Source organism: Varroa destructor, unplaced genomic scaffold (genome assembly GCF_002443255.2).
Source record: "Varroa destructor unplaced genomic scaffold, Vdes_3.0 BEIS01000005.1, whole genome shotgun sequence".
NCBI lineage: Eukaryota > Metazoa > Arthropoda > Arachnida > Mesostigmata > Varroidae > Varroa > Varroa destructor.
In genome coordinates, this window is record NW_019211458.1 from 20,263,680 (window position 1) to 20,290,125 (window position 26,446).

The following is a 26,446-nucleotide window of genomic DNA, read 5'->3' on the forward strand; positions in this document are numbered from 1 at the left end:
TATACGTGAAGCGAAGTTATGCACTAAATTGACAGGTTTCAACGAGCATTGGTGGTAGTGCAATGATATTCATCTGTACCGTGCCAGTTAGTTCTCTTATTATGATAACACGCTGAAGGTAACATTCCTACGGGTTGGCCGAGGCCTGGCTATGTTTACTGAGCTCGGAACTCGTTGAGTAGCAGAGTAACCCTTCGCTCATCCATCTTGGCAAGAAACGTCTGAGACAGACAATGTTGTCTCTCCTTCATTCAGACGACAGATGGGCAAGGGGCTTGGGCTTAGATGGGGCATACGGGCCAAAAAGCTCCTGCAAGATGAGTGGCCGCATAATCCAGCTCGTCTTGCAGTGTCATCGGACACTGCTGTGAACCACCATCGGCAAACTGCTACAACACCGAAACGGACGGTGTCGAGTTATTAGGCCTTAACCGTCTACGGATCTGTCATTTATCGATTACGTGCGGGTTTGCAGTGGACTGCAGTGTGTCGTGTCAATGAAACCTGCTGCTAAAGTCCTGTTATCGCAGCTTACCAAGGATGTTTGTCGGTGGGGTTCGGTTTCACTTCGTGGTGTTCGGTGCCTGCCCAGCATATTCACTCCCTTGCATGTCCCCAAGGGGTCTGTTTATTCAAAGAGGCATAAAATATCGTGAAGCAGTGGAGTTTTAAAATTTTATGCACTTCTTTTTAGAAATAAATCGGATTTCATGCTTCCGCATTTGACGCTCAGCGGGTGCTAGTAAGCGATCATCTAATGGGGAAACAAAAGTCAACTTTCGCGAAGATCACTAAGGATGATGCAAGTGATGGAGCGAAACAATGAATAAAGAGAGTGACCAAAGTGAGGCAGCTTGGTAACATCTGACCTAATCGAAAGTCTTTTCAGTAACAGCTCGACGCACATATAACACCAATCAAAGATAAAAGCCTACTCTAATCTAACCCTATTTAAAGGTGTCCCTCTATTACAATATCAGTATCTTTCTTCTAGCTCTTGTTAACTTTTTGAGGTCTACCAAGTGGCATACTCTTGGGCACGGTAGAAGCAAATGGACAAGGATTCCAATTGTGGACTCAGAAAAGCCCTAAAAAACGAACCGCCGTAGTTGGACGAACCGAAGAGCAAAACGGCAATTCTTCGACGAACACAGAAAGACAAGTATCTCAAGAATAGCCAGCTAATGAAGAGTAATGTTGGAGACTAGCAGACAGCAGATAGCTGGACCGAACGAAGAAGCAAAGCTAACGGTCGTCGCCCATCAAACCATGTGCGTTGAGCAAAGGGGGAAATGGGGTTAGAGTTGGACCCAGTGAAGCCAAGTTAGTGAGGAGCTGTAGTGCTGTTAGAGAGGCAAGAGATAGAAGGAAGGGAAGCAGACGGTGGCGGGAAGTCGGATTTCCGGTCAAATAGGAAATCAGCTCTGCGCGGAATAACGAAGGCCTAACTCACTGATTGATTCTGCTTGCAGACGACACCCTGGCAGGCAGGGAAGATTGCGAGTGGGCAGTACCACTACCACTGCCACTGACTCTACCTGCTCTTTCTGGCAGAGCAACGAAAGCAGGAAGTCAGCGGTAGCTCGTTCAAGATATGGTCAAATCAGGTTGGTGCGGGTCTCTTTATAATTGCTTCTGTACCTCTTTGCGCAGATCGTTTATTTGAAGTGAAAGAGAAGCATGCAGAGTGAGAGAGAAATAGGGGCAGGCTATTACGAAGCAGTATTTGAACAACGAGTCTTCTTCTTTATATGAACAGACACCTCTTTTTTGTTCTTTTCTAAGTGTTCTTTATACGATAAAAGACTAACCGTTAGTAACAGCTGATGTTCTCTATTTGTAAATCGAAAGTATGAATTGGTTTAATGACAATTCGCAACGGTTCCCCGCCGCCAGTATATGTAAAGACAACTTTCAGACAAACAGCCAAAATGAAGCTTGTAAAATTCAAAGGATACCGTTTTCTAAATCATAAGTCAAGTGTATGGCACAGGGTAGCAAATAGCAGAACCCATAACCAAGGCAAGTAAGGTCGAATAAGCCAAGGAAGAGCAAGCGGCCTTTGCAAACCTGAGCAAAGGCTTCTTATAGAAAGATTCAAAATCGCTGCCTGGTCGCAACGGTTCTTCGCCAAAACAGATGCCAAACGTTTGTGGTGGTGGAGTTGAACACGGAATGCTATTTCGGGCATTCTGCAAGCCGTGCAGCCCACAGGCAAAACTAACCTATTCGGGTCAGCCACGCGCTCCGAAAGGCAAACTCCAACGACTGCGAACGTAAAACGTTCTTTACAACCTCATCCCATCACGAAGCCAAAAGTGAAACTTCGTGATACTGGTTTGCGGCGGTGCGATCAAATGCAGCACCCAGCAACCAGCTTCGTTTACACACGCAGGTGGCAGCTGAGATGGATAACCCCGCGATCGCCACAGAACTTAAAAAGGGGCATTTCGCGCCCTCTGTTATCGTTCATGTAGGCACGGTATCACCCATCGTGGCCGACAGACCCTGTACGAAGACGACTTGGCGCTGTCGGTTGTTAGGCCCGGCCGCGGCCCTAATGGCGTACGCACCTCGCTACCGGCGTATGACGTTGAGATAACACCGCTCTCTTTTTGAGCTCTCTCAGCTGCACTGTCTTGAGTTCCTGCTCGACAGGCCGGTCTTCCGGACCATCTGGGTGCCCTCCAATGCCACTGCGTACCTCTCCTGGGAGAGATTATTAATAAAGTTTATCTTGTCGGCGGCGTTGTTATCTGTTGCCGACACACATGGCGACTCCTCCAACCGTTAGGCTCGCTTCGACGTCTGCTTAGCAGGCCGCAGCGGTGAGATCTCGGAACCCTGCTGTTTTACTGACGGAGCAAAAGGCCTTTCAATAATAGAACTGTAGGTTTGGCTTGCTCTGTGTCATGGTTGGTCCAAGCAAATGAATCCAATTCAGCAAGACGTGCTCGAATAAGAAATTCCCGCCAGAGTGATTCTATGATGATAGGTTTATCGTAACAATTGCCGGGTTATGCATTGCATTATGCGGACATGACTGGCGTCAGACGAAGATAAGGCCGACAGTGAACACCACGACATCGCAATGATCCAACAAAAATAAAATGAACAAAATGGAGCAGGCACTCAGCTAGCGTTTGGAACAGGCGAAAGGGACCTGCAGAAAGCCAGTCCGCAGCTCTATCGCACAGCTTTAGTCGTATTCATTGGGGCTGACTCGCAGCAGTATAGTGAGCTAGGAAGCCAGGAAAGGGACGAAATGTGCCATTGTAATGACAATTCCATGGACGATGGGGGGTTTGCCCTGAAAGCTGGGTGGTACGTCGGTATCTGGAGCACTAGAGACAAAGATCCTTTGGAGGTCTGCAATTTCGAGCAGAGTAAAGCTACCCTAGTACGCAACAGACCGATCCCGGTCCTGTGTGCGGGCGACAATTAGTGTCTGCTGCTAGCCCGGAAGGAGACTGTCCGCCGACAACAGCTTTGCATATAAAGAGGGCGAGAGTGTCTTAAAGCATAGTACATAGGTATAGAAATTCCTACTCATGATAGTCACTTCGCGGTAAGGACAGGGTGATCTTGCCAACAGTACAGCTTAACTGATCTGATGACAACGTATACCGACTGGCTGATTGGCAGCATTCAAAAAGGCATATTATCCCGCTGCTTACATATACGACCAATTCGATGGCTAATCAGATTTGTGTACGTTGTGTTTAGACGGGTTAATCCATGTGGAAAGCCTCGGATAAATAGCGAGAATAGACGTATCATCTCCGCCCCTTATAGAAATGAGGAAAAGGGAAAAAACCTACCGCTGTTTAGTGCGCCGTTTCCTTTCTTTACTACGTTTTCCTTTGATTGCCATTGTTGTCACTTCTCATCTACTTATCGTCCTCCGGATCTTGCAGTCTCATCATATGTCTTTAGATTAACTCCGTCATTGCGTGGGGTTTTTGCGGTAGCTGACGGTCGAGCAGTTAAGCGGCGGCCGGCGTCCCATCCTAAAGCGTCTCGTAATGAGCCGGACCAACTTGGATCAAGCCCAAGAATCTAGGCGTACAATGTCCGCCTCAACGCATCCTGCATTTCTCATTTGGTCGCTCAACTCTCCCATCGTACCATTATTTACTTAGCGGGTCTTCGCGTGTGCCTCAAATGAAGAGAACTCAGATCAACTAGCAGCATAAAAGAGGCAAGTAGTTCCTCAAGGGCCTGTCTGATACTATCCTTCCTTTGGCCGAGGAGAGGTTGATGAAATGCCCGGGAAAAGGCAAGGGAGGCAAAGCAGAAAGCACTGGAATTGCCGTGACCCTGGAGTCCCGGATGCTGGGACATGACAGCGTTACTCAGGAGTTTTCCTCTAGAGGACTTTTGCTACTAGGACAACTAGTGAACAATAAAGTCATGAACCTGGGAAGGGAAAATCGTTGGAACAACGTTAGGAACCGATACTGCAAAACTGAATCCGAGAAGGCTCGTCCCGAGCGAGGTTCTGCAGTGGGTTGACCATCAAAGGGCACTTGGCCCGAGGGAAACTTAACTATTTGTAATCACTAACGGATCCCTAGGGATTTCTGTAAGGGATGCCTGCCCAGTAAGTTTGCTAGGAAATCAGCTACACAACAAATAGAGATAGTGTCCTTGAAAAGACACCGGTGAAGAGAACTTTCCATATCGGAATACCGCTCGGGATTCAGGACCGTAGATTTATGATTTGAGGCGATCATGAAGAATTCAATGGAGCCTTACGTGAAATAAAAATACCTGCCCTGGCTGCAGGAGCCTTTTGAATTTACCTTCTGTGACAGAAGGGCTGTGAAAACCAACACAAATTTTATACGATAATAGTGGCATTCCGAGACAAATCTGGGTATTGGAAACCACTCTACTGCAAAAGGTTGATTATAGATATGTATTGCAACTGCCAGCCAGTTGCGGGTGACTATCTATCATGTTTCAGTAATAGCCATCTTTGAAGGTTCAATGAAGATTAGATAACTTATGAAGTGTACATCGCTCACATTTTATAGCGACCATTAACAATGGACACTTCGTTAATAACATACAATATGTTTACAAATATTGCAATTGTAGTTGTTGAAATCCGGCTCAAGTGAATTCGGCCAAAACGAACTAGATCACAAAAGCCTGCAAGCCATAGTAGAAGAGGAACTTGTGACTAATTTTATTTAACGTAGCTAGAGAAGAAAAAGGAAACTCTCCATAGTGAATACACGTCATGATGACCAAATGAAAATAACGACCTTCTTCTAGGGTAGAATATCATAATTCTCCCTTATCTGTCTTTTCTCGAGCGACACATCGATTCCGTAATAGTGGGGGCAGGCAAGAAATTGCCTATGCTAAAGTGTGTTAACTTCTGGTTGCTGACAACCCGTCGGCTGTGCAAAGAAGTGGAGATTCGCTTAAAGACTGCCCAGTTAGCTACGTAACCTTACACGAATTCAGGGGTCATAGTGGAAGTGAATTAGGCAATATTGAGGCAGTATCGCCGAAACAAGTCAAGCTGGCTATGTGTATTCCATAATCCCCGCTTCTTTTATCCATAGTTGCTGCCTTCGCTGCCGTTGCGACTGCAATAACGGCTCCTGATTCGACCGATAGGAACGTATCAACCCAACATGCTCGAACCCAAGTTCGGGCCATTTTCTTCTTCCTTCTTTTTGGGCCGGGCTCTCAGTGAACAGAGAGGCGAATAAGGCCATCCATCTTTGTCGCCAGCTTGAAATTAGTCGCACTCACTCCTTCTTGCCATCACTGTTTTTTCCTCTCCTACGGTATAACGTAACTATACCGATCCTGCTTGAGCTGCCGCCGCTATTATTCCTGGAAATAGTGCCATTCTCCATAACTTGCCGTATCACCAGTGTTAGTGAAAGTTGCCAAGACTTGCTCGCGTGACGATTACTCTGTGACCGGCGATGCACCCTCAGACACACCGAGAATCAGTTGTTCACGCAGTACCTCACACTGACTCTATTGACTGTAGTGTTAGGACCACAAGAATCGTTGGGATCGCTTTCCAAACGCCAACTCTATGTGTCAACGTTCTGCTTCTGGGTGGAAGGCTTTTCGGAGCATGCCCTGTGATCGTAACTGTTCTGGCAAAGCGAGCGGCAGGCCCTCGACCGGCCCAAGCCTCTTGATGTCATCGACTCGAGGCGCTGACAGCCAAAATCTTGCGGACGTTTCCTGGCCACGAAAAAGAGGAAGGGAGAGGACCTAACCCGCGAGGAAGAAAGAGAAAGATCGACGGACCGGAGAGTCCACGCTGGCAAATGACGCCAACCACACGAACGGACAATAGAGACGCTAGCGCCAAAAGATGAGAACAAGAAGGCAAGATGGAACAGGCGAGATGGGGTCTAAAGAATGGCTTGTCGTAGACAGCCAGAGTAAAATAGAGACTACGAACGATCAGGCGTTCGCGACAGTGTATCATTTTCAAGGAAATCCATTTTGCCAGCGGTCGGCAACCAGGCGCCAACACAGAAAAGATGAAACTGCCGCTTAAGCCACTAGTAGTACCGCAACGTAGCTTTAGGCGGTGTGCAGGTGGCAACGGAAGTTATGTGTCTTCCGTTTGCACTTCGTTACGATCTGATCTCAGTATCCGACATCATTAAGACTGGAAAATGCGTAAACGTGTAGCGTTAACGTAGTCGATATCAGCGAATTGGTACGATGCTTAATTCTATCGAAATGCATACGAGTCCACCTGGGCGGAAAAATATTATACTTGTGGAAACTCTACAAAAGGAAGAAATCTAAAAAGACCTACGGTAATTGACGTCGCCTCACAGACGTACGTAAATATCAAGCACGTTTAGCTGACAACTTTGGCCGACGGTTTGTACGGTGCTATTTTTTTCTGCTAATTAAGTAATACCAGCTTGGGTTAACAATCATGGCTGTTAAATATTTCTTGAATACCAATTCCAAATCGGATCACAATCGTCATATAGAAAAAGTCGTTTGTCCGATACTGCGCAAGATAAAACCTTTGCAGCTCCTCGTTACGTGAACAGACGTGCCCGCCAGCTGTAGTATCCTAAGATGACGGATAATAGGCTTGCCTATATGAATTTTGAGCCCAAGTCGCGCAAGCTGGTGTCACTATAAAAGGCATCAATAGACAATGAATTTCCGCTTACCGATCCGTGGGCAAACAAATCAAAAGAAAATCATAAGCGAACGTTATACGCGCCAGTTTTGTTTGCTTTTCGTTTGAATAAAAAGGAGAGATGTCTGCGTGCGTGTGTGTGTGTTAGTGTGTGTCTGGATGTGAGAGGGAGAGGGAAAGAGCGAAACGTTAGCCTTAGATTGCGCGCGGCCTATACAATTGGCTTCTCGAATGGTCTGTTTGCGATGCGCCAGGTATCAAGAAGCAGAAAGCTATAGAAGGTGTTTTTTCGACTGTGGTTTCGCAACCCCTGCTGCTCCGATGCTTTGATCCGTCGTGGCCGGAGGTGGAAGACGCTTTCGCTGTACACACCAGTGTATTGGAATTCCGATTGCTGCGGCAAGGAAAAACCTGCTAAGGAAGGGACAATCAAAAGAGAGAAAACATAACCACAGCACGATTGTGAACATAGGGGCAAAGCGATTACAGCGCCGATAACATTACGCAGCTGATATATCTGGAAGAAGTGCACGCAGTAAACAGCTTTTCATTGTGTGTCGATTACTGCTGCCGAAACGAACGAAGAGGTTGGACGCGATCAGAAAATACGGGAAAACGCTTCGTTTCGAATATTGATGGTGCTACGCAGAGCTGAAATAACGGGACGATTACCTAATTAATGTGTGCATTGTTTTGTCACAGTGTATAGAAGCTTAGGGACAATCTCAGTAAGGAATGAAAAAAATTGGAAGTTATTTTGTCCTCTTGCTTGATTGTATATCCAGCCCGGCTAGTTAATAGTGAACACAGCATTGCTAGAGGGGAAGTTCCTCGAAAGAAGACGGCCAGTTAATAAATTACATGATAAATAGCCTAACATGCAAAACAAAGAGGAAACGCTAAACCCTACAAAAAATTCATTCACAAAAAACTATTTTTGACGCATAAATGCATCATTGGTGTCGTCGCTACATGGCGCCTTAATAGTGAACAGCCATCCTGATGAGTTACGTCATTTTTGGTGTAGTATCTTTTTGTACAGCGTAAAGCGGCGTCACTTTTTTAGAGGTATTTCTCTCTCTCTCTGCGTACTACCCCAATAGGGATTGCCCTGGTGACTGTCAAAGCGCCACCTATCGGATGGGGACAGGAAAGCTCTATGCGAGAATTGCGCAGTGTCTATAGGCGAAGCTTGCTTCATTGTATTAACCAGCACAAACTATTTAGAGTGAATGATCAGATTGGAATAAAGCTGGCATTATACGCAGAAAATGAACAAACAAAGTGCCAGTGATCAGCTTAGCAGCAACTATTACCTATTAGAATTCTACGATACATTAACTGGCATTTTATCTTGCTAGAGCCGATTTAATCTCGTCTCGCTTGATAAGCAAGACAAACAGAACGCATATTATACAGGATTAAGTCATTCGAGCTTTGGCACATAATCTATTACCCTGTTCAAAGTAAAGAACCAAATTTATCACACTTTTGGTTATTCTGATCAGCTATTCTTAAGATATCACTACTATAGCCAAAAACAATTTATCGCTGCTCTCTCGAAATCAATAATAAAAAGGTAGGAGCAAGTTTCAATGGAAAACTCACAAAAACGTGAACAGCAGCGTGACCATACAACCACCCGCAGCACACGACCATAGCTGTCCCTAAATTAATGAGACTGGTCGGAGCCGGCCAATCCCCTGGGTGTTAGATGAACATTTTTCGTTCCATGAAACCGTCGGCCCAGTCGACCAGTTTAGTTGCGAAATGACTAGCGTCAGATCGTCGACGCTGGCGTGCCCCGGCGGATCATAGGAAGCCATTTTTTCTTGTAGCTCAACGCCTCCTTTCACTCCTCATCTCCTGTCGAGTCCTTAGGGTCTCTGCCTTTTCAACGGCCATGTTGTCATTTTCGAATGTGGGGCCGTTAATGTAAACGAAAAAAGCTCGTAGCTAATAGTCTGGAACTAATTTCTGTAGGAATTTAACGTAACTGATGCTAAGGACAGCGTGCCGCCTCGTAGTGACATCGCTAATACGAGTGACTGCAGTTACTATTGACACTTTTTCTGCGACCCGACTAGACTGCACGAACCGTTTAGCTATCTGGAGTGGGTAGGCAGCGTATCGGGAGGAAGAAAATACGCCGGCCACGGGAAAACAGCAGTCAGAAGGTGAATACTGTCGAGAAATATTGCCCTCTGCAGAAATGAGCACCTAAATCATTTGGTAGAAGACGGTAGCAACGTAACAGCTAACGAAATGAATAGAACTACACGTTTTTCCTCATCTGTATGTCCTTTAGTTACATTTATTCTAACGGTTTCACACGACTCGTGATGCATCTTGGCGCCGCTATTTGGCGCGGCACAATTTTCTCCGTCTGATTCCGTTACACAAAACGAAATTAGCTCGGCTGAAATGGCCAATTAAAGACAGACGAGTACCACATTTGACAAACACTATGTGGCAATGCGAAATCGAATGAATTCTGTGAAAATACAATAAAGCTGCTTGAATTGTTAGTGACATGAAAGAAGATGGAAAAGTACCCCCTGTTTTTCGAACTCCTTTTCGTGCTACCTAGTCTTCTCAAATTCGGCAAGATCCATTCGTGTATTTGTAATCTCAAATCGCGCAAGCAGTACCCATTGGTAAGAGTTTGGTAACGAAACTCGGAGTAGAGTTATATAGAAAACCAGGGGTCTGCCACTGCTAACATGTCCATATACTATATATTGCTGTACTTCCGAAGATAACAGAAGGATAACAGGGTACGAACCGATATTATTAAGGAAAATAGCTAAACATAAAGCTAATTTGGGCATATGTTAAATCGAGCATGAACGTTTGACAGAAATTATAAAATGGGTTTCGCTGTAGTCGGATAGATTTGTCCAAGTGCCGCCTGGATAAAACAGCAGGCAGGGCAGTGCGGTGGACCTATGCGAAGGGCCCGCGAGAAGGGAGTGCGCAGGCTCATTCAAATGGGGTTTTTAGTCGTCATCAAGGTTCCATTAGGTGATCCGTTAAAAGGCCGAGCTAACCCCACGCTTTCGTAGTGGCTTCGCACTGGATAGGGCGCTCACATATAGAACGTTTTGTCTCGTATGCAAAATGGCAGCGAGAAGCTTCGCACGTACTGTACGTGCACGTATCTAGTAGAAATAATCGACTGCACCGTTTACTGCTTTGTAGAGCACGACACAGTTTACAGAATAATGCAGCACGCAGACTTCGAAAGTCAACCGGAGGAACCTACACTCAAAGACGGATGTGTACGCTTTTTGTAGCACCTGCTGATGGGAGCTTTGATACATCTAGATCAGCTGAAGGCCGCTGTACCAGGATTAATCGTTGGTAACTTACATTTAACGGCCCATTGCCTTAACGATAAGATTGGTCATCGTTACTATAATTTGCTTCCGTTTGCAAACCAGCTAAGCTCTTTCAAGGATGCAAGTCGCTCGGCTAAACAAGGAGCTGAAACAAAAGCTGAGAGGAAAGAGGCTAAAAACTAAGCGAAAAAAAAAGTTAGCGAGTGATGAGAAACAGCATTGCATCGCTATCCACAGTCACCCGAGCTGCAATTAATACCTTGCTGCACCTAGAGTGCAACGGTCTACTCTTACTAAGTAACAACTTCAACTACGATATAGGTCCTAGTTGGAAAAAAGTTACAAGGAGGACCCCATCTACCGCTTACCTGAGAACGGGTTCCGCATCGGCTTAGCCCGGTCAAAAAAAGTTAGAGGTAAGAACCTATCCTTCCTGAAAACTCAAATGTAAATTACACATATACGTACGTTTGTACGCTTTCACTGGACACACAAACGACGCCGTTCTTCACGACCGTGTACGAGGATATCCATCTGCTGTTCCAATGTCGCGAATAGGATCACAAGATCATCGTTGGTGAACGCGTTGTTGTGCAGTATCGCAACTTTGAGCCATACGTCATACGAATGAGAGAGATGCAGTGCAGAGGGTGACGACGGCAATAGCGGATCATCTATGCACGAGTGTCTTCTGCTACCTATGACTCTGTTCCGCTGGAAATAAACCCCATGTTATAGCGTTGCCCGCTCTCGCTTTGATGCTTTTTCTCCCTGTTCCTCGGGAGTATTTAGAACAGCATCGACCAAATTGTTCAGGCCTGTTCGAGCAGCTTTCCTTATCTTTTTCGATCTTGCACTGGACTCAAGCTGCAGTACACTCCGAACGGTTCCCTGAATCCGCACGGCTCGCGCAAAGCGTTCTGCAACAAATGTCTATGTATATTCCCCTGCTTTGCTTAAAGAAAAGAGGCAGTCGGCCAGATTTTCCTTCTCACTCGTAGCCCGTACTGTCTGAACAAAGCCAGCTCATTCAGGTGCTGTACCTTCGGCCTTTGTCAAGTCGAATAATTGGCGTGCACGGTAATCCGATCTCTTCTGCACGCCGCTATGGATCTAGTAGGAGCCTCATTGCGTCATTACTTAGGCAGTACGCCCGTACAACAAAAGCAGCTGAAGATGAAAAAGACTAGGACGAGTGGAAAAAGCTAAAGATGAACTCTTTTCGCTGACAGCATAACAAGAAGAACATGCTTACGCTATTACCTTTCAAAAACATGTAGCCTACTCGGTTTAGCTTTGTACATTATTTCTGTGAGTTGCGAATTTCCGCCTACCTGGACAAGTTAAATAACAAGGTCATAATTTTGGTACGCTTTATACCATTCGCCTGTTAGTTCATTTACCAAGTTCTAAATTATGAAGTACAGTATGTTGCTTTATCTTATAAACGTCTAGTATTGAGCGATAAGAATGTGTTCGTTTGGACGTACCGTCGGAAATGATTTTGTCGTCCTTCTTTCCAACAATCGGCGAAGTTATTACTCTGTCTTTTGAAAAGGCTCACATTTTATATAGGAGAAAATCTCACACAACATATGCTACACAGAGGAGTAATGTGAGGTTGTTACAACAATTAACGAGTATGTACACGTTAAGGTCTACCCCTGCGTCTGTCATTTTTAAGCTCTAGCTTAAATTATGGCTTATTTAGTCTGTTTTAGCGGTTGAACTCTTACCGAAACTGGAAAACACGATCGGAAAATATGCTGGTTATCATTAAACGTTAACTCTGAGGAATAACTGCAGCCGATAAAATCATCCTAGTTCAGAACTTGGTCATTTTGTGTTTATTCAAGACTACTGTTTATATACGTGCACCGATATTACCAAAATGTACTATTATTTTCATAATTTTTGTCTGTTGACTAAAAACGTCTAATCTAATATCATATCTACAAAGGGTTTCCATTTGCGGCATTTAACAAGCTAGCGTGTTGGAAAAGCGTAAGGCACATGTGAAAGGTTGCCCACTGAGTGGTCGACAAGAGCCAAGGCAGCAGGAACTGAAGGCTAATGTCACCGACGTGACCCAGCATAGGGTTTCAGTGTGCAGGGCCAAAGTCAACATATTAAGCGTTCGGGAGGGAAGCAAAGCCGGGTGCTGGCTCTACGCCATTCTCGTCAAGAGATCGCATTGCCCATACTCAAAAGCCCGAGCCTTCCTTCTGTTAGTCTGCTTGGCAGGCAGCTGGTCGGCTGCTGACACTGTGCTACAGCTGGACACAGACAGACACACATACACACGCAGACGGACACACATATTTACACAACCCACATACACAAACCGGTCGCGAAGCAGTAGGGTCACCAAGATCATCGTTATTATCATCAGTGACCCAGTCGAATGGGGCCGCACGGATAACGCAGAAAGCCGTTGGTCCTTTGGACAACCCGTTTGTCCACAGACCTGCGCCTTGTACAGCGCCTTTGTGTGGAAAGGCGGTTCTTTTTTACGAACGAACGAAAACGACGACGCCCACGACCGGCAGCAGTGAAGGAAGAAACAACGATAGCGTGAGTAAAAGCAACGAACGCCAAATCCGTCACAGCAGCGACAACAGCTGAGTGATGCCCAAGTATAGCACGCAGACCTAGTCCTGCAGCCCATCCACGAACTGGCCAAAACTAGTAAACTTATGTACCAGCTACTGCAAAATATTTAACAGGAACCAGGTCAATATGTGTCGATCAATATTTTCTCAAACAAACGGAAATGAAACTAAGGGGAGCATGGTTGGTTCGAGATTCAGAATAGAAGATCATTGCGTAAATTGTCATGAAATTAACGTCGTATTAGGGTGCAGCTTGAACAGTTGATACAGTAAAACGGACCTCTCTTTTTATTGCCTGAAGTTCGTATCATAGTGATGGGCCTTAAAGCCTAAAGCGGATATATTTGTGCCTGTAGTGTCTTGGTATCAGCGTGTTCATTATGGCAAAGGCATGAATGTCAAAAATCTTTAGTGGAACAGCGAAAGCATCTGTAGTTGACTACACGCGTTGTGTAAGCCACTTACGTCTCGACTTGACGGAAGCGCATCAGCAGATTGTTAGGATCTATGGGGGTGTCTAGAATGATGCGAGTTCTTCGAGATTCCTATGATGAAACAGTTTAGATAAAAGTAGATACGGGTTTGAGGGTTTAAGTCACCGACTGGGACCAAAGTTCCATACATTTTGAAAAGCTCTCTCAGGTATGGAACGTTTGTTGATTATGAACTAGGCTTTATCTTGAATCATCTTACAGTATGCATGCGTACATGAGCAGACACGGGAATTATTCACTTCCAGTGGCGAGATACCTTTCACGAATATGTTCCCCGTAGACATCGAATCGATACGGTTTTTTAGAAAACATTCGACTGAACTGAAGTACATTTTATATCATTTTTTTTTTCACTGGTAACAAAGTGACCAAATAATCATCAGTATGATTCGTCTTGAATATTTCATAATAAATATCCATATGTTTGTACACATACGACGATCCATTCGTGATCTCTGAATTCGAATTTGCCGCCACCAGCTTGGTTAAATTGTTCCCAGCTTGTTCGTTGTGACAGAAACATTCTCGACGCAGCAATCATGCGTCAAACCTTGTTGGATTATACGTTGCGCTCGGGGTCTCCTTGGGCTTTATTGCTGTTACACGTGCACTGACCTTCTCTTTTCTCGCATTTACTCGTGGCGACATGGCGTGCGTATGACGAATCAAAACCTCAGTTGTTGTCAGCGCCGCTGGTCAAGATCGACAATAATTGTTGCCGTCACGGCTTTTGCTGTTACTGCGGAAAACGCTCATCGCAATTTTGCTCACTTCCGTTTGCTTTTCGTTTTGCGGTCCTGTATCTCGTTCTTTTCTGTTCCCCGCAGTAGCCTTCGGAATCGGCTGCCAAGTTCGGCGGAAAGTGTTGCGAAAGACAACGGCGCACCCTATGGCTCTGTCCTCACAACTGTGTGTGTGTGTGTATGTATGTATGAATGTACGTATGTACGTGCGTGAGTCATCTGCCCCTGGTGTGATTCTTGTGTCTCTACTTGCTCAGCGGCCCAACACCCTCTTGTTGGGCCGAACTAGCGACCAAGAGACCGACCGACCGACCGATGTTGGCGGGTGATGGAAGCCGACCGCACGTCGAGCCTGTCGCGCCTCTCTCTTCGCCTTGTATTGTCAGAGAGACTTGATCGAAGTTTACTCTCATCGCTTACGTTGCCCCGAGCGTTCTTACTCACTCCCGGTGCTGCAACCGCCGCGTCCATTCTTCGCCATCTATTCGCTGTCGTCGGTGTCGCCGCCGCAGCCCGCTTTTCTTTTTTGTCGATAAGATTCGCTTCTCTCCTCTTGTAATGTTCGGCGTTCTCGCTTCAGGGCCGCTCTTTACTTAATCTCTGCGACTCTGTCTGTATCTTTTTCCCGTGCACTTTCAGTTGTCGTGTTCTTTATCGCAATCTCACAGTGCCTTTCGTTTTCCGTTTCCTTCTCATTCTTCCGCTGGTACTACTGGCCGACTCACTTTGTCGTCTTGAGCTGGCCGCCGGCCATGCCACCGGCATGAGCCCAGCATCCAGCCTTGATGGCCGCCGTTGGCCCCTGTGGCCATGAAAAGTACACCGAAAGGGAAAACAGCAACTGGAAGGGGGCTAGCACAGGCGAAGAGAAGTCGGTGGCGAAGTCGCAATGGCATCGGAACCGAAACAGCAAGTGAGAGATCGATGGGAAGACATCTTTTGATGGTTGCCGAGTTTCCTAGCAGCCTTTCATCATCGAGAAGAAACGGAACAGACGATATGTGGCTACTGGTTGTGGATAACAGAGAAAGAGAGAGAGGTGGGGCCGTTGTACGGTGCCTTTTCTTGTCGTGTTCGTCACCGACAAGGTGGCGAAGATAGCAGTTAGAAATTGTCATCGACGACAGCTCAGGCCGCGCTTACAGGCATTGACACCCACTAAAAAGAAACGCAACGCCCCCACTTTGGCTCTAGTCATTTTTTGGCTGCTGCGAACTCTTTTGCATCATCATCATCATCATCGTCGTCGTATGTCATAACAAACTAGCTTATCTGTTTTTCCGATGATGCTTGCTACAGAGAAGATGCTTCAGTCCGGCCACTAAAATCACACGTATCCTTACCTTTCTTGAAGCTTCAGGTCTAGCAGAAGCCAACTAAACTTACTTGTAAGCAGACAGACCCAAGTTTGGGAAGTCGCGTATGATCCGGTCCTGTGCTCTTCTCCTACATGTACTTCGCGCGCATATCGACAGACTGTGGTCAGAACACGCTAAAATAATAAATATATAGAAAAATACTCCCTTAAATACTTCATATAATTGGTCCCACTACGTGTGCTAATTTCCTTATGCTGTTGTTACTATTATGCCACAAACAAGAAGCCAAGATATGGCGATAACAGCAGGAACAGCGGCAACATTCGCTACTCGTGATTTTGCAGCTTCAACCTTCAACCAAGCCATCGCTATCTCCTGTTGTTCGGAGGTTGAGAAAGATAGGGAGTTTCGTTGCAGCCGCTACTGCGTCGGAAGTCATTCAAAAGTTTATTTACTCCATTGCGACTCTTCGTTATGCTGCTCCGCCAGCATTGCTCCGTCGTGCAGTCTACGTCAGAAAGCCTCAGTTGTCTGGCACCGTTCCGCTTTACACTGTTTGCTTCTGGCTCGGATCATCTGTTGCATTTAAAATAAACACAAAGCAACGTTTAACAATTACTGTGTATCGAGCTGGAGTGAAAACGGGAACGATTCGTACCGAGCTCGTGCAGTACGTTCCCACAACAAGAATCAGATCACTGTATTGTTGACCCTGCTAATACTTCGTGAAGCCTTGCTTTCGATCGCGTCATGTTGCTTAGCACTCCATGTAGGTCGAAACTGGACGTGTGGCGGCAAGTTATAATGACCAAAAAGCAATTCTTATAGGTACTAGCTGTATGTACAGCTAGGAATAGGACTTGTTCACATCAAACCACCGTCATGATCATCGTTGACGCATACGTCGATGGCCTTATGTAATTAGATATACATTTAATTGCTTAAGATTCGGGGCCTGTTTTTAAGAGGTTAATAGTGGATTTAGCGGATGAAACGTGATTTTTGACAGGTTTACAGGCCGCCGATATTCCGTTAACCGCTAAAAAGTGACATTTATGAAGAAAGTGACTTAGTGGTATTTCTCGTTTTGAATGACTGTAAAAATTAGATGAAATTGTCAAAAACGTTTTATTATGAGCAGCAACCTAAAAAGTGTTTGTATATAGCCAAAACTGAGCTCTTCTATTTATTATTCTATCTGTTATCTATTATTTAGCTAACCATTTATTTGTACTATTTTATACTATCCAGACACCAACAAGGCTAGAATGTTAAAATACGCCATAAAGAGTAGTAATATAGGATTTTCCCGACGCGGTGGAATATATCGGTAGATTTTAGGCACTAACCGACCATGTCGCTTGGTTATCTGTTGATAAAACAACAAATGCTCGAAATAGCAATAGTACAAACTAAAATATTTGCTTGATAATGATGAAAACAAAACAATAGATGGATTTAGAGATATTATAGATGAAAACCATATTATCATACATCATTATTACCGATACGAGTCATTAGAGTTTCAATCAACTCTATTGGCACTTGATAAAAGAAAAAAATTATCTGGCTGATTGACTAATTTGTTTATCGTTTATATAATTAAAGGACGCACGTTAGCATCATCAGCGACAAATGTTGTTTGTCTGATGACGGTCACCCAAAGTGCGATGACGCCGCACAAAGGAGATACCGAAGGTATCCACTGGCTGGCTCAGAACACGCTTGTACGGTCAACATAGGATTTTCAAAAGCAGATTGGTCCAAAACTAGGCGATGGAAAAACGAGAAACCAAAGAAAGGAGGAGATCGAAGCGATAACAGCAGTGGTATGGAGTGGCACTAGGGGAACAAAGACAGAACTGTAGCCCTATATCCAGTCGGGCTGCTTGCAAGCGACATATAATTTCTATGGAAATCTCGGTGAGGTAGAAACACGAAGCTGCCGCTTGTGAAATTGGAACCACCCCATACTCGAACCCCCCATCGTTTGGGTACTGTGTCGCTTGGATCCTCGCCCGACACTGCTGGATTGCGGGACTAGGCGAATAAGCAAAGGCGAGTCCTAGCAAAAGTCAGCTGCCTGACGAAAACAGTGATCGACATAAAAGTCTCGTGCAGTCAGCGAAAAACAGAGGAATTTTCGTGCCACGCTCATGTGGGTGGCATCTCGCTTGCCTGTCGAGCCGGCCTAAAGCTGTGTAACTTTGACCTGCGCGCAGGCATTTTCTAGGACGATCTTTGAAAAGTTTAGCTAGTTGTAGTATGCGAATTTTACGCTTTTCTATGCTCAATCCAGAACGCCTGCGTTATGCCATTCTATAACACACTATTGGGAATATTTTGCGAGTGCTGTATTTTGATGTACTGAAAATTACAAGATCTAATATATGTATGTTGTATAGCTGATGTGTGCTACATATGAGCTATTACGAGGATAACAGTCCCGGATCGATGAGTCTAAGTTACATCATTTTTAAATGGTTGCGATCTTGTCTACAATGTAATTCGTACTCTACAAAGGTAGTTCACGCTTGTACATTTTTTACACAAACGGGAACTACCTTTGTAGAGAAGATAATTTTTTTGTTCGCCAATTAAATTTTATACCTTTCTCGTTTGTTAATGCGTGCTTCCCTACTTACCGTTATATCCCGAAACCTATCGTTTGCGGAAATTATCTACTCACGTATATGGGTGTTCTTCACTGCTACTGTTGTTTCAGACAAAGGCGTTACACTATATCGCTGATGCTACCATGACGTTCAAGCTACCAGCGCGCTATCGTCTTTTTTTTGAAGACCTGTGCCAGTATCCACAATATACGTTCGTTCGCCACTTGCGGCTGGCCACTTCAAAAATCTTTGTTACCAAAGTGACATTCAGTGGCACTGCTGTGTCATATATAAACCGACGTTTCTCTGGCACCAAAAACCTTCTTAGGCTATAGATGGGGCAAACAAAGACGCTTAGTTTTGCACAACGAGATTTTACCATTTTGCGAGTTTTTTCCGTTGTCGTTTCAACGTAATCCACTATTACTGCCACAGAGTTGATATCATTCCTCAGGCCTGTCGCAAAGCGTCTGTATCGCTGCAGCTGTTTCACCGGGCAGAGCGTTGCAACCAAAAAAGCTATGACCGTATTTAGTTGCTTAATAGCCCTAACATGATATTATAGAATTATAGAATTCGCTTATTCTATAGTTCTTTCTAAAAATTCTGCAATCATTTCAACATAATCGGACTGAAATCAGCCTGCATAGCACTATGCCATGGAGACATTAGCTTCAAAACGACGAGCACCTTAGGCTAATGTGGCCACGGGCAAGAAGATGGGGGTATTGTAAGGGGGTGACAAGCCAGCCAGTTCTCAGCCGCCGATGGCCGATCCGAGTTTTCTACTCAATGTATACCTGCGCCGAATCCGGATATATGTAGGTAGCTATCTAGCTAGGCGAAAGTAGCTGTCGCAGTGGCAGCAGAGCCGAGTGAGCTGCCTAATCGCCGTAATCGGATTTGCTAGTGGGTGGTGCGGGCCGCTACGGGCGGGTGAGAGAATCGCTACTTTCGTTCTTTCTCCCTCTGTGGCCCTAGTCGACAACCCGAATAATCTGCGAACCACTAAGCCTCTCGGTTCCTCGCTTCGGCCGGCTGGCCAGCGTCCCTCTGTTCGTCTGCGCGTCCATCTGCAAGCGAGAGTCTATCTAACTAGCTGTTGAATCGACGAAGCTAAGAAGAGAGTGAGCTACCGACTCATATTCTGCTCGAAACTAGCATTAGTGCGGAGCAGGACCGATGTTAGAGCTAAGACAAGTCTTCATCATCTCTTGCTGTCTCGCCCTTGCCACGAACTGTTACTAGGCAAAATGCGACACCCTCTTGTCGTACGGACTGCAAACTGAAACGAAAAGTTTCAGGAGGCGAATAAATGGTTCAGAGGATAACCAGCAAGCCGCTTGCTGCTACCCCTGATTCCCTAATACTGCCATCATGGGTAGAAGCAGCAACAGCACGGAATGGTTAATATAAGTCGTTGAGCGACTGAATACGGACAGAAGAAGGTTGCACTCCCTGGTTACGACGGGGTAACGAAAAGTGTTGCATGAATGTCTGAGGCATTGCACGTGGTTGGGCGGAATTCAGTCAGCCGAGCTTTCCTTTATAAAAGCTATCCTGGCCGGCCACGTTTTTGACAAAGACTGGAAGTCATCGTCACCAAGCTAGGTAGAAAAGCAGTAAACAAGTCGAGAATTGGGAAGGAACTGGGGCTATAGGGCAGCGGCAGAAGCAGTATCAGCATAGCCTTCGCAGTGGAGGAGGACCTTTATAGTGACCATGGAGGATACACTGAGTTGGACCGAAAGCGAAAAAAAAGAAAGATGTCTCTATTCATATCGGATGAGCCAGCGGGATGAGCGTAGGGTGCTGGCGGACTGCGGGGGTGGACCGCCGGGCGTCAGCTATTTATTCATTATTCATACCCAGACTTTTTGTTTGATCCCCTGGATATTTAGATGGGCCTTGATCTGCTGCGGCTGCTGCTCCTCCTGCAGTATCACCCTTTCGCGCTGCCTCTTCCCGAGCGGCTCCAACGGGAGGATTCATTAGTAGCAAGGCTACGGCCTTCTGACACTGCTTGTGCTAGTCTTGCCAGTATTACCCGCAGCGAAGTTGCTGCGGGTCTCCAGTGTTATATGGAGAGTTGCCTATATACGAATATATATAGGTCTATATATATGGTCTTGCTGCGTCTCTCTCGGACAGAGTATCAAACCGAGACAACTTCGGGGGCAAAGTGTGTCAGAAGCGCATAATCTCTCAGCCAGGACGACTTAGCACAGCCAACAAGCAAATAGAAGCATTAACGCCAGTAGCAATGCAGAGCAGGGCACGCGTAAGCAGACATGCCAAGCCTCGCCTTAAAACGAAAAAGGGAAAAGTCGGTTCGATCTTTACTTGCGTCCGACGCAGCCGTCGAGCGCCTTCATCTTCTTGCTGCTAATATCGCTACGTCCGCACAGCAGCATGGAAGCGTAGACAGAGAAGTTTATGCTTTTATAGCTAGTGTATACAAACAGATACTCGTCCGTATTCTCTTTCATCTCGATGTTATGGCTATCCTGCTCCGGGAGGCTGGCTGTTACTATGGCTGTCCCAGCTGGCTTCGTTCGAAATGCCGGCGTGGTACCATCCTGATCGGACATCATACAGACTTCCGTTCGGCAATGTCATCCCTAACACGCAGTATTTCGAACTTTTCGAAGGCGGTCCATACGATAGCACAACATTTATCCGAGGAACGGCCATTCCGTGGCCGTTTGCGAGCTGTAAAAATCTTCAAAGGGTATCTCTGAACATAAACCCATATTGCAGCTTGACACAATGGAATTGCAGAAAAAAAAAAGCAATGTACTTAGCTGTTTGTAATCACATTGCATTAAATTGATAGTCACTTTGTAATCTTTCGGAACGAAAATGTATAGGTTTAGAGATAACTCGGTCTGAATCATTTTGAAAAATTGTTATTGGAAGCTTCAATAGGTGCCACTCATCTTCAGTATATTGAGCGAATTTAACTGCTAGTGACGAGGTTACAAACGAGCGAATCTTTTATATAATAGTATTTGTTTATATACACAAACATATGTAGTCGAATTTTTTTTATGACGACTATGCCTAAGGGTCAGCTCGTATCCTAAAGTCATACCATATCTAGCTACGAGTGCAAAGCTTATAGCAGTTTGGGCTAGTAACTAAGTCTAATGCGGTCGCTTGCGTCTTCGGACTGTTTCCCAGTTTATCTCTATCCACGCCGGCCTGATTTAACAGTTAACCCACATATTCGCTACTGGCTCGGGTCGGGACGGCCTTAAACCAGACTTCCTCATGGCCAGACCACTACGGACCTATACGGAACGCTATTAGTTTCTCGTAATTCGTTAGATACACACATGTACCGTTCCCGTATACTGACGAATGCGCCCTGCTTTGATGGGTAGCGTTTTGGCGTACTGCAATGTTCAATGGAAAGTATAATGTTTCGGAAGTGAAGATAGCAGCTGTGCAGGTGGAGATGTGGATAGAAAATGCATCGAAGTAGGTCCGCGCTGCAAGGCTGGAGCGTATCACAGTTCACGTGCTACGTTCCTTCCGGATCGTACCCTGTAACCCCAACGTGGCGCACCTGGCCGCCTCAAATCGAAGATGAGCATCGTTGTTAGATCACCAATTGAGTCGTTTTTGTACACTGTTCTCTCCTGCAAAAAGAAAGCGCCTTCACCGACTGGTGTCAACCACAGCATTTATTTATTTAATATTCAGACGGACTTGGCATAATTATGAACAACGGACACGCGTTAGTTGATACGTCAAAGTACAACCTGCCACCAGGGCGATGTTTTATGCCCAAGTTACCGTGACCCCCCAGATTTATTACCTAGCCAGTCGCTTACCTAGCAAGCATATATCTTAATGAGCCTCGCCACTCCTGAACCTGCATAGCACGTCGAAGCCCGAGGCTAGCTTCAGAAAACGAGGGAGGAATAAGGCAATGAGGGACGGTCGAGTCGTATAAGCCCCTCGGAGGGTTGAAGTTATAAGTTTAGTGCAAACTTAGATGGCTGCCATATATAAAAGAGCAGGCTTGGATGCACCGATAAGAAGAAACGTATAAAGAGTGAACCTGTACTGCCCGCTTCTTTGTGAGAACTATGGTAACCAATATGTGGGTCTGTGTATAGACCATGCGCACGATAGTAGTGGACTAAGCGGACAGATGAACTTTACAATATTACTGTGCCTCATTCGTGTGCTACACTGAGTGAATGTAACGTGGCCACTTACCACTAGAAAAGTTCAGCGGACTTCATTCATACAACACTCGAACATTTCTCAGAGCTCTATCTGCTTTTACATTACGGGAAGTTTTCTTGTTTGTTCCGTTATTGACACAATAGCTACCGTCTTTTGAATTAACAGTAAAGTTTGATTCTGTCAGTGTTTGTTCGCCAGAACTGATTTCTTGCCTTACTTTTAAAAAAAAGTAGCAAAAAGCTCTTATCTAACAGCTTTTATCTACTTGTCAGAACACTCAATTAGGCCTTCTTTACCTATACACCATTTTATCCGGTAGTGCCTTTCTCGTCGGTGCACAAACAGAGTGCCAGTTAAATTTTCAACTTAGCAGCGAAACTCTACCTCTCATGTAGTATCCCGTTAAATGTGTTTGATGCGAAAGTCAAAAATAAAACGAATAACTGTGAATATATTTGAGCTATGTTAAATACAAAAAATAAGATTACAGAAGAAATGCTTCCGTTGTTCTAGATACGTACTAAGCACCGCGAAATGATTACAGCGTTTGTAATCTGCGTTATTAAATAACGCCGGAGTCCCGTCCCCTTTATTTTTCTTCCTTTCCGTTTACCCCATAATACGAGTCAGGGTACGCTGGTCGGCCATGTGTCTACGACTGAGTTCGCGTTTCGTGCCACGTTTCTCACTAAGCTCTTAACATTAATCGATCGACGAACGCCGCCGTGCACTACCATAGCCTCTGACCTTCAGGAGTTGTCCGTTCGATTTAACTACTTGCAATCGTTCGCATACGGCGAGCGAAGATCGGCGGCGGCGGGACTGCCGACAAACAGGGGTTAGCTACGCTGCCAGTAATGGCGTGTTTGATGCAGACGTTCGCATCCCCCCTCCCCCTTAAGAGTCTCCCAATCCACCCAGTCATGGCTTTCGGTTTGCAGGCGCATCGCGGCAGGGGCCGACGGCTGGTGGCGGGCATCGTCATCCTATTAGAATGATGGGAAGGCCGAATACTATCAGGACCAGCGTCGACGACCACTACCACCGTCAGCCCGGGCACGGCAAAAATAACACATTCATTTTTCATGAGAGTTCTACTTAGGCTCTGCTCCAGTCAGCAGCCTGGCTCCATATTCCTGCCCCAGACCCGTCAGCCGGGTGTTTGCCCCCCTACTTCCTTTCCTACACCCTTCCGATTGCTCGACTTCTTCGCTTAACCACGCCTCTGCCGTTGCTATAGCCGCTTGCACTGGCGCGTCTACTTGTTTCGGTGCCCTCAGCCAGTGGCCAGCGGGCTACCGGCGTCCGCGCCTCCATCAAAGCCGAATGAACATATTGTTCGCCGTTAGATAGGGAAAACGGCCAGAGCAAACGGAACGTTAGCTTAGAAGAATTTTGGGATCGATTGGAGCCAGCCAGAACGGGCTGCTGTCCGAGGTAAGAATGCTGCTGCTGCCTATGCTGACGGTACTGCTCAGCTATTCTACGTACTTTGCCCTTATGTATTTTGCTTGACCTGATAGTGAGCGAATGCGTTTGTGTGTATGTGCGTCTATGTGCTAGTCCATCAGTATGTTGGTCTGCGTTGCCCTCTGTGTATTCGTAGGGGCAATGATGGTGCAAAATTCGGGAACTTGCCCACTTGCTCGCCTGTTGTTGTCTATGCTATTGTGACTATATTGCTGCCCGCCCTGCTACAGCGTTCTTCTACGCTCCATATGTTGATATATATATCATTGCTTGGTGCCTCCGACTGCGCAGGCCATGTTGACGGAGCTCTTTCATTGCATTACGTACTACACAGCACTAAAACGGAACTGATCGAAAGCACTGGCGACCAACTGGCCGCACTCAGTTGCCTTAGGCCAACTCCGACTAAGCGATCTATCTGTGTAGACGCGCCGATTCTCCCTGTATGTATGTATTTCTTTTTGTCTCTTCCCGTCCTTCTTATGGTCACTGCCACTGTTTTGCCGGGCGCTGCCAACCTCATGACTAACGCCGAAGCGGATTCGAGATCGTAGAATATCATCTCTTCTTTAGACAAAGATGATCTAAGGAAAGGGACTAAAATAGGAGTGATCGAATCGTTATCCAGCCCGTCGTCGGCCCACTGGTACCGGCGTGCATTCCCTAGTCGTATTAAGCCCACTGAGGGCTACATCCTGAAAAAGAACATGAAAATCATTTTTGTCCCATCCTTTTTTGGCATCCGCCGATTTTGTCAGCGCTCGGTCGCTCAGTTGCTTTCTGGTCACCGCCGAGGCTGTGGTTGCGTCCCCGTATTTGCTTCACTGATGTCTGTAGTCGAACGCAAAAACAGCAGCGAAGACGAGCACACTGACCAATTCTACCAACGGGCAGTTGGCGTGCCCCTGTTGCTACAGGAGACGTTACGGATGTTTATTAGAAAAACGGGGAAAAACTAGGATGAAGGGAAAACTGTGGGATAGTACGAGTGAAATAGGCAGCGCGCCACGTATAGTCTTGTACGAGAAGAGTGGTCCAGCCATAGCGTCTCCTGCACCGGGACACTGCTGCAGGACCACATGATTGCCACGTAGTCACCATATATCAAACACCGTAGCGCGAAGTGGGCGTTTGTCAAAAGTTGGACTTACCAATGGTGAATTGGTGGCGCAGCCCAACTACTATCACAACCAGTACCACGGGAGTTTCTACGATACACTAGTCATCGCTCACTTTGGCCACCCTTCGTAATGTAACCACGGCCGCTAAAGGCGGTTATCACTGAACGCATTATGAGCACTCGATCTATCTAAACGGCTTCGTATCTCGATTGAGCCACGAGGTGGGGGGTATGGTTGCTACACGGATGGCCGCATTCATATCTTTCCTCAAGTTATGAATATCAAGAAAATCCATGGAGCAGGAAGTGAAGAAGGATGTGGAGCTGGTGCTCGCAATGTTGGCGGTCGGTGAAGGCATGAGAACGACAAGGCGCACAGTCTCTGGTCTATCAAAGGCAGAGAAACTGTGCGGACACATGACTCACATGTGGCAGAAATGGCTGTGAATGACACTGCAAAGCTGCTTGCCTAGAGATAATTTAATAAATACTGACATGAATGTAACAAGGCCAACATCCTACGCTGTAAGGCAAAAGCGAAAGAACTACAAACGTTACTAAATGTTTGTGTCTGGTCTAGCAGCCTCCATATAGCAGACCGTTGTCCGAAAACTAAAACACAGAAGCTCAGATCACTGCCACCTTCAAGGAGCAGAGCCTGTGTATCAGGCCACAGAGTAGTCAATACTTCTGTTGACTTGGTGGTTGTCATTAACAACAATATCAACGACAACATATTGGAGTCTTTTAGGCTTGACTGCCTGCAGAGGTGACTGACAGCGCGCTGCAACGTTGCTCCCACACTTGTCGATGCCACTGTTGCCGTCACATAGCACTCCGGATGCGTAAACTCAGCGCCAAAAAGGACCCAGTGACCCTTCTTGGGAGCTAGTGTAACGTGGTAGGGCCACACCATCAAATAGGGTATAGGGGTATACAAGCGCGGAGGCACTGCTAGGTCATCAGAGCGTACCTTGGGTGACGCCACGATATGTAGAAGATGTTGGGGCAGGAAGCCCGGGGGCTCGACGTAACGACAAGCGAAGATGCGGGGCCACTGAAGTTGATTTAAGGCGAGTGCGGAGGATTAGGGAGAGTTGTAGTGTGTTGAGAGGAGAGTGAAAAGCCCCTGCTTGACCCTGTCAAGGGGAGGTAAGTAAAGACGAAACGCGAGTGCTACGTAGCCATTGGGATTGTATAGAACCATCTGCGTAGGGGGCAATAGAGGGATTCACGCATGACGCTCTCTCTAAAGCGATTACCTCTTGGTAAAGCGAGGATTGAAGGTAGGAAGCAATGTGGCATTTTTCGCGGCAAACAGCGAGTTGCAGCGGTGATGGCAGAGAAGGTGGAAAGGTACTCGTTGTAGAGGCCCTGTC

General features: G+C 46.1%; 1 protein-coding gene across 8 annotated transcripts in view; it reads left to right on the top strand.

The window, feature by feature from the left end:
- The window catches only part of LOC111251469 (uncharacterized), a 183,330-nt gene that overhangs the window by 62,034 nt on the left and 94,850 nt on the right, over positions 1–26,446 (top strand). The window contains exon 2 of one of the 8 annotated variants that reach the window (XM_086990357.1): positions 1,473–1,607. The exons of 6 other annotated variants lie outside the window; for them this stretch is intronic. The gene's annotated coding sequence lies outside the window, so the exon portion shown is untranslated. Of the gene's footprint in view, positions 1–1,472; positions 1,608–12,891; positions 13,069–26,446 lie in introns of those variants that run through there. One more of the 8 variants, XM_086990361.1, reaches the window with a different exon arrangement.